This window comes from Panicum virgatum, chromosome 6K (assembly GCF_016808335.1).
Source record: "Panicum virgatum strain AP13 chromosome 6K, P.virgatum_v5, whole genome shotgun sequence".
Classification (NCBI taxonomy): domain Eukaryota; kingdom Viridiplantae; phylum Streptophyta; class Magnoliopsida; order Poales; family Poaceae; genus Panicum; species Panicum virgatum.
The window spans coordinates 20,535,317-20,542,351 of NC_053141.1; the positions used below are offsets into that span (position 1 = coordinate 20,535,317).

A 7,035-nucleotide genomic window follows, 5' to 3' on the forward strand; every position below is an offset into this window, starting at 1 on the left:
ATTAATTAAAAAGGACCAAAGTGTGTTATAGCGCAGCAACCTAGCACAACGAACCAAAATGCAACCCAAAGGTATATTTAAAGGATATAAACTGGCTAGGAAATCCTTAAAGGCATACAGTATTAAAATGCAGTATGAAATTGTATATAAAGGTGATAGGTTGTTCATGTTATACTTGCCTTCCTCGTACTGCTCCTGCTGCTGCTCAAACTGATCCGAAGACGGCTGCTCCGGGTACTGGTACTGGGGCTCCTCAGAGGGATCAACGTCTACTCACGAACACATGGCCAAAACAACGCACGAAAATAAGCATACAGGCAAACATTAACAAAAACTAAGAAACAGTACAACAATACATGAAAACAGCGCACAAAACTATTCTAGAACTATTCTACACGTTACAACGATCGCGTGGATATAAAGAACGCTAAAAACGGAGCTAAAACGCATAAACTAGGCCTAAAACAAGTTCTAGGGGCTTATTTGTAAGAAAACTGGAGTTTCAGGGGCTTTTCTGCTAAAACCGAGGGCCTAGACGTAATTAAAGACTAAATCTCGGGTCTAACGTGTAAAAACAGCAGCTATGGACGGCGGGTTCTATTTTAAAGAAGCTCAGGGTCTAAAACATAAAAGGAAGGGCAGATTTGGAAATATTTTTCAACTGAGGTGGACTGCGGGTTAAATAAAGAAAAACTGAGGGCCTCTTTAACAAAAGTAACGCGCGAAGGGGTATCTTCTAATCTGGGCCGCCGGTTTTGGATCTGACGGCTCGGATCTAAAGTAACCTTGATCTAATCGCGGCCGCTTACTTCGGATCGGACGGTTCAAGAGGGTTTGGGTGTGGGGGCGGCGGCGGAACGCGCCGGCGGCACGCTTCCGCGGCGGCGCGTGGGGAATGACTCGCCGGAGTTCGCTAATCCGGCACTCCGGGGGTTGATTTGACCCGGGCTTGGGCCTGGGTGCATGCCCGCGGTATGCGCAAGGTACTGTAGGCAGGAGCGGGGCTCGGCCAGGTCTGGGCAGGGCTCGCCTCGGCGAGGGCGGACGGCGCGGCGGCGCATCACCGGCGCGCGCGCGCAGGGGCTGCTGGGGTGCGCTATAGGCTACACCAGCGGGTCGAAAAGGAAGAGCGGGTGGGGGAGGTCCTCACCGAGACGAAACGAGCGTGGGGGGGTCGTGCAGGGGGGTCCGGTGGCGAAGACCGGCGGCGAGCGGGAGCAGAGCTCGGTGGCGGGGCCGGTACGGGGGTGCTCCGGGCGTTGGATCTGCCGGAGGAGGTCCGTGAGGGTCCTGCGAGGGTGGTCAAGAGCTGAATTAGTCCGGGGGTCACCGGAGGTGACGAGTTGAGGCAAAACAGGGGCTCACCGGCGTGGAGGCCTCTCCGCGGCGGAGCTCGCTCCGAGCAGAGGCAAGGCGGAAAATGTGCGGCGCGGCGACTAGGGTGTGGTGGCGGCTGTGGGGGCGGGGATGGGTTTTCCAGGGGGCTGCGGGGGTGGTTTTTAGAGGAGGGGCGCCGGAGATCTCGGCGTCCGCGCCAAGTTAGGAAACCGGCGACATTTACGGGCGGGGATCGCGGTAACGGCTCTGGCTCGATCCGGCTCGTGTGGGGGAAACTTCTAGAAGAGACAGGCGCTCGGAGGGCTGGCCAGTGGACCTCGGGCGCGCGCGGGGCTGAGCGGGACCACGGTCAGCGGGGGGTGCGGCGGAGCGGAGCAGAGCAGTTCGGGCGCGAGGTGGAAGAAGGCAGGTGGAGGGGAGGTCGCTGACGAGCGGGCCCGGCCGGTCAGAGAGAGGAGAGGCGAGGGCGATACGGGCTGCAGCGGGGCTGGGCCGAGCGGGACGCGACGCTGGCGGTGCCGGGCTGGGCGCGCGCGGTTTGGGCCCGCGGGGAGAGGCCGGGGTGGAGGAGTTGGCGCGCTAGCGGGCCGGGATCTAGGGTTAGCTGGGTTTTGGGTTTTGGTTGGCTGGGCTGCCTGGTGGGTTTGGGCTGGGTTCTAGATTTGGGTTTTCCTTTCTATTTCTATTTCTAGTTCTAATTCAAACAAAGCTATTTGAATTCAAACAAAATTTGAATTCAACTCCTATGCATTCAAACAAAATAAAGCCATGCACCAGCATGAATGCAACAAAATTTTAAACCTATGATAAATTTTAATCAATTAAGGAACAAAAATTAGATTAAATGCCAACTAAACACAATAAACCTTAGAAAATTTAACTAAAGCCAATTAATTTATTAACAAATGCTGAAATTTAAAAATTAGGGTGTTACATGTAGAAGCTTTGAAGGACGAGCCACTCGTCCATGCCATGCTGAGGACAGGCCAGGATGTATTCCTACAGCCTTTCCCAAGCTTCTGGGATGGATTTCATCCCTGTCTGCTGGAAACTTGACATTCTCCCGCGCAGAGCATTTGTTTTGCCCAGCGGGAAGAATTTTGCGAGGAATGCCTTGGAGCATTTGGCCCAGTTGTCGATGTATTTTTCCTTGTATAACCACTATTTCGCCTTCTCCAGTAGGGAAAAGGGAAACAGACGAGGCTTGACAACATCGGCGGCGACACCCCGTATGACTACGGTGTCGCAGAGCTCTAGAAAGTTTTGCAAATGTGCATTTGCGTCCTCATTCGGCTTGCCACAGAATGGGCTAGCCTGCACCATGTTGATGAGGCTTGATTTGAGCTCGAAGTTCACATCCCCAACATTGATGTTGGGGCCAGTGGCCACATTGTCGGTGGAGGGGATGGAGAACTCGCGGAGAGTCTTTTCAGCCATAGCCTCAAGAACAAGTGGTGCTTCCTAAATGGGTTCCTGTGTCGGGAGGATAGCGAGAGGAGGAACGACGCGAGGTTGTGCCCTTCTCACAAGCCTCTATGGATTGTCTGTGTAGTTTTCTGGCAGGGAGAAACCGGTCATACACTACCCCTGTCTTCTTTCAAATTAAAAATAAAAGAAGACATAAAGTGACATTAGCCTGAAAGAGTAAAGACTATATCTTGAGTACAAGGTCTAAGTTAATATCAGCACAATATCTTTGTTCACATGCCATCCCCGGCAACAGCGCCAGAAATGCTTGTTGGCGTTTCTTAGCGCAATCACTAGGAACGGTTAATCCTTAGCGACAGCGCCAGAAATGCCTGTTGGCGGTCCTTAGTGCAAGCACTAGAAATGAGGGCGCCAAACCCATCCTACCAACTGCACCCAAGGGGTGCCACCCTTGTGATATAATCAATACGATTACAGATGGATCTGCAAGCGCACGGATATACCGTTGTAGCATTTCACTCGGAGAGTAAGGGTATCATCATTTATTTGTGTCCCAAAGGACGGCAGCGGCAAATGTATTGTACTCAACATTAACCATGACATTGTGCCTCAAGCAATAGGCAATACTCTAACAGGGGTAAGTATAGATAAAGAATAAGCAAGGGTAATGCGACACAGTACACATCCACACTCCAAGAGGAAGGAATAAAGGAGAGAAACTATAAAACAAAGGACTACTCTATCCTACGTCAAGTCAGCTGGAGCTTAGGATAGGTTAGGTATCCTAGTGCTTCTATCCAAAGCTGGGGTCATATTAGATCATGGTTAGGACTGCAGGTGCCAGGAAAATGGGATAGCAGGGAGAAGGTCCCGCACTGGAGAACGTCCAGTTCCGTTACCTCTTTGTATGAACTCCTACACCGAACCTGAACGTCGGGGAGTACACTAAATGCAACATAGCTGTTACGCCGGACGGATAGGGCTGTCACCACCTACCGTCTACCCCAGTCACACCATGGAGCATGATCATATCCAAAGGATCCCGCATCCCCGAGCACCATGCTCGTGTATGAAGTCACTACTCTAGTGCCCCCAAGTCTCCCACCCTTCGGATGGACGAGTAAAACACTAGAGCAAGCCGGAAAGCACAACAAACCTCTATCCGTACCCGGATCATCTGGCCTAACCAAGACCGTAGCATAACTTATGAAGGAACTAAGCATGGATTGATAAACTATCAAGATAGTAAATCAACCATGGAAAAACTTTATATTATGAATAGAAGTCTGACAAGTCGGATACAAAACCATACCAGGAGCCGAGGATTGCTCAACGACTCCAAGGATGACTTGCTCGCTAAAGAGAACTAGCCTAGCTCCACTACCTAGCTAAGAGAGCAAGAGAGGGGAGAGCCTTCTTGGAGTGAATGGAATGAAGTGTGTGTTTGTGTGTGTTGAGAGGGGTGAGAGGGGACCCTATTTATACTAGTGGAGATCGGTTCCCGCCAAATGCACGTATGGAAGGTGATCAGGAGACTTGGGGGCGACTCCTCCTCAAAATGCACCTGGACGGGAGGCCGGCCAGGTTCGGCCGACCCAGGGGGTCGGCCGGCCCCACCAGGCCGCCTCACGTCCTTATCCTTCTCTGGCAGGCTGACATGTGGGCCCTGATGTCTTTCCTTATATGCATTATGCGTGGCGCGCCCGTTTGCTCTGCCAGATGGTTCCTCTTTGTAAGTGGGTGATGCCCGATGTGATATTCTGCGTAGTTGTATGGCGTCTGCTGCGTGTTTTCGTCTTGTTCCGCTCTAGCTCATTTGAAATGTACAAAACTCAAAAACAACTGTGGAGCGAGGTTAGTGATACAAATATGTGAGTAAGGCATGTAGTTTTCCTTTATTATTGAGTATAGTTGATGGGTGAAAATGGCACTTAAGCACCGTCAATAATGCCGTACCTCAAGAAACTTTTTACGATCCGAGGGTCGGGGTGAATGTGATGTCCAAAACCTTGGCAAATCACATTGCATCTGAAGAACCCCTGACCGTCTCTCATAAGCGCCTGAAGTGGATCGACGGCCAGATAGTGGAAAGTCAAGGAATTCTGCGAGTGGTGCCCGTAAAAATGAGTACCAACAAAGTCTTCTTGGACTTCCACGTTTTCGATATCCCGGAAGGTGAAGAGTTCATCTTGATCGGATGGCCAATAGAACCACTTCTCAACCCAAATGGAGACTGAGCAACACTCAAGGTTAAGGTTGGCAAAGAAAAGATCCTGGCCAGTCTAGTTCACTCATGCAGCACCATTGTAGAGGCTAGACCGGAGCAAGACCTATTGGTGGAAGCAGTGAACATCAGTCAGGAAGAGCAAACTCAGTCCATTCCCAAAGAATATGTCTCACACTTCACCCAGGAATCAGATCCGGCCTGTTGACGGTGCTTAAGCGCCATTTTCACCCGTCAACTATACTCAATAATAAAGGAAAACTACATGCCTTACTCACATATTTGTATCACTAACCTCGCTCCACAGTTGTTTTCGAGTTTTGTACATTTCAGATGAGCAAGAGCGGAATAAGACGAAAACACACAGCAGACGCCACATAACTACGCAGAAGATCGCTTTCGGCGTCACCCACATGTCAGAGGAAACATGGCCTCCACGCAAGATGCACCAGAGGATAAGGATAAGAATCAAGGAATATACCATCCAGCAGATGATCACCACGAATGGCTGACAGGTGGGGTCGGCCGACCCCTAGGGTCGGCCGAACCTGGCCTGCAACGCGTCCAGGTGCATCTCGGGGAGGAGTCACGACCAAGGCACCTGGTCACCTTCCATATGTGCGTTGGTGGGAAACCGACCTCCAAGTAGTATAAATAGGGCCCCTCTCACCCCTCTCAACACACACACACTTCATTCCATTCTCTCCAAGAAGGCTCTCCCCTCTCTTGCTCTCTTAGCTAGGTAGTGGAGCTAGGCTAGTTCTCTTTAGCGAGCAAGTCGTCCTCGGAGTCGTTGAGCAATCCTCGGCTCCTGGTATGCCTTTGTATCCGACTTGTCAGACTTCTATTCATAATATAGAGTTTTGCCATTGTTGCTTTACTATCTTGATAGTTTATCAATCCATGCTTAGTTCGTTCATAAGTTATGCTATGGTCTTAGTTAGTCCAGATGATCCGGGTACGGATAGAGGTTCGTTGTGCTTTCGGGCTTGCTCTAGTGTTTTACTCGTCCATCCGAAGGGTAGGAGACCTGGGGGCACTAGAGTAGTGACTTCATACACGAGCGTGGTGCTCGGGTATGCGGGATCCTTCGGATATGACCATGCTCCATGGTGTGACTGGGGTAGACGGCAGGTGGTGACAGCCCTGTCCGTCTGGCGTAACAGTTGTGTTGCGTTTAGCGTACTCCCCAACATTCGGGTTCGTTGTAGGAGTTCATGCAAATAGGTAACGGAACTGGACGTTCTCCAGTGTGGGACCTTCTCCCCGCTATCCCATTGTCCTGGCACCTGCTGTCCTAACCATGATCTAACATGACCCCAGCTTTGGATAGAAGCACTAGGACACCTAACCTAGCCTAAGCTCCAGCTGACTTGACGTAGGATAGAGTAGACCTTTGTTTTGTTGTTTCTCTCTTTTATTCCTTCCTCTTGGAGTGTGGATGTGTGCTGTGTCGCATTACCCTTGCTTATTCTTTATCTGTACTTACCCCTGTTAGAGTACTGCATATTGCTTGAGGCACAATGTCATGGTTAATGTTGAGTACAATACCTTTGCCGTTACCGTCCTTTGGGACACAAATAAATGACGATACCCTTACTCTTCGGGTGAAATGCTACAACGGTATATCCATGCACTTGTGGATCCATCTGTAATCATATTGATTATACCACGAGAGTGGCACCCCTCGGGTGCAGTGCTAGGATGGGTTCGGCTCCCTCATTTCTAGTGATTGCACTAAGGACCGCCAACTGGCATTTCTGGCGCTGTCGCTAAGGATTAACCATTCCTAGTGATTGCGCTAAGAAACACCAACAAGCATTTCGGGCGCCGTTGCCGGGGACGGCCTGTGAACAAAGATATTGTACTGATATTAACTTAGGCCTTGTACTCAGGATATAGTCTTTACTCTTTCAGGCTAATGTCACTTTATGTCTTCTTTTATTTTTGATTTGAAAGAAGACAGGGGTAGTGTATGACCGGTTTCTCCCTGCCGAAAAACTACACAGATAATCTAGAGAGGCTTGTGAGAAGGGCACGACCTC

The 7,035-nt window shown here is 50.4% G+C and overlaps 1 non-coding gene across 1 annotated transcript; it reads left to right on the top strand.

Moving 5' to 3' along the window:
* The first annotated feature begins 2,305 nt into the window (after positions 1–2,305).
* Positions 2,306–2,414, top strand: LOC120639360. Its single transcript, XR_005661365.1, has one exon. It is a non-coding gene; the product is annotated as a small nucleolar RNA R71 (small nucleolar RNA).
* The last annotated feature ends 4,621 nt before the right edge of the window (positions 2,415–7,035 follow it).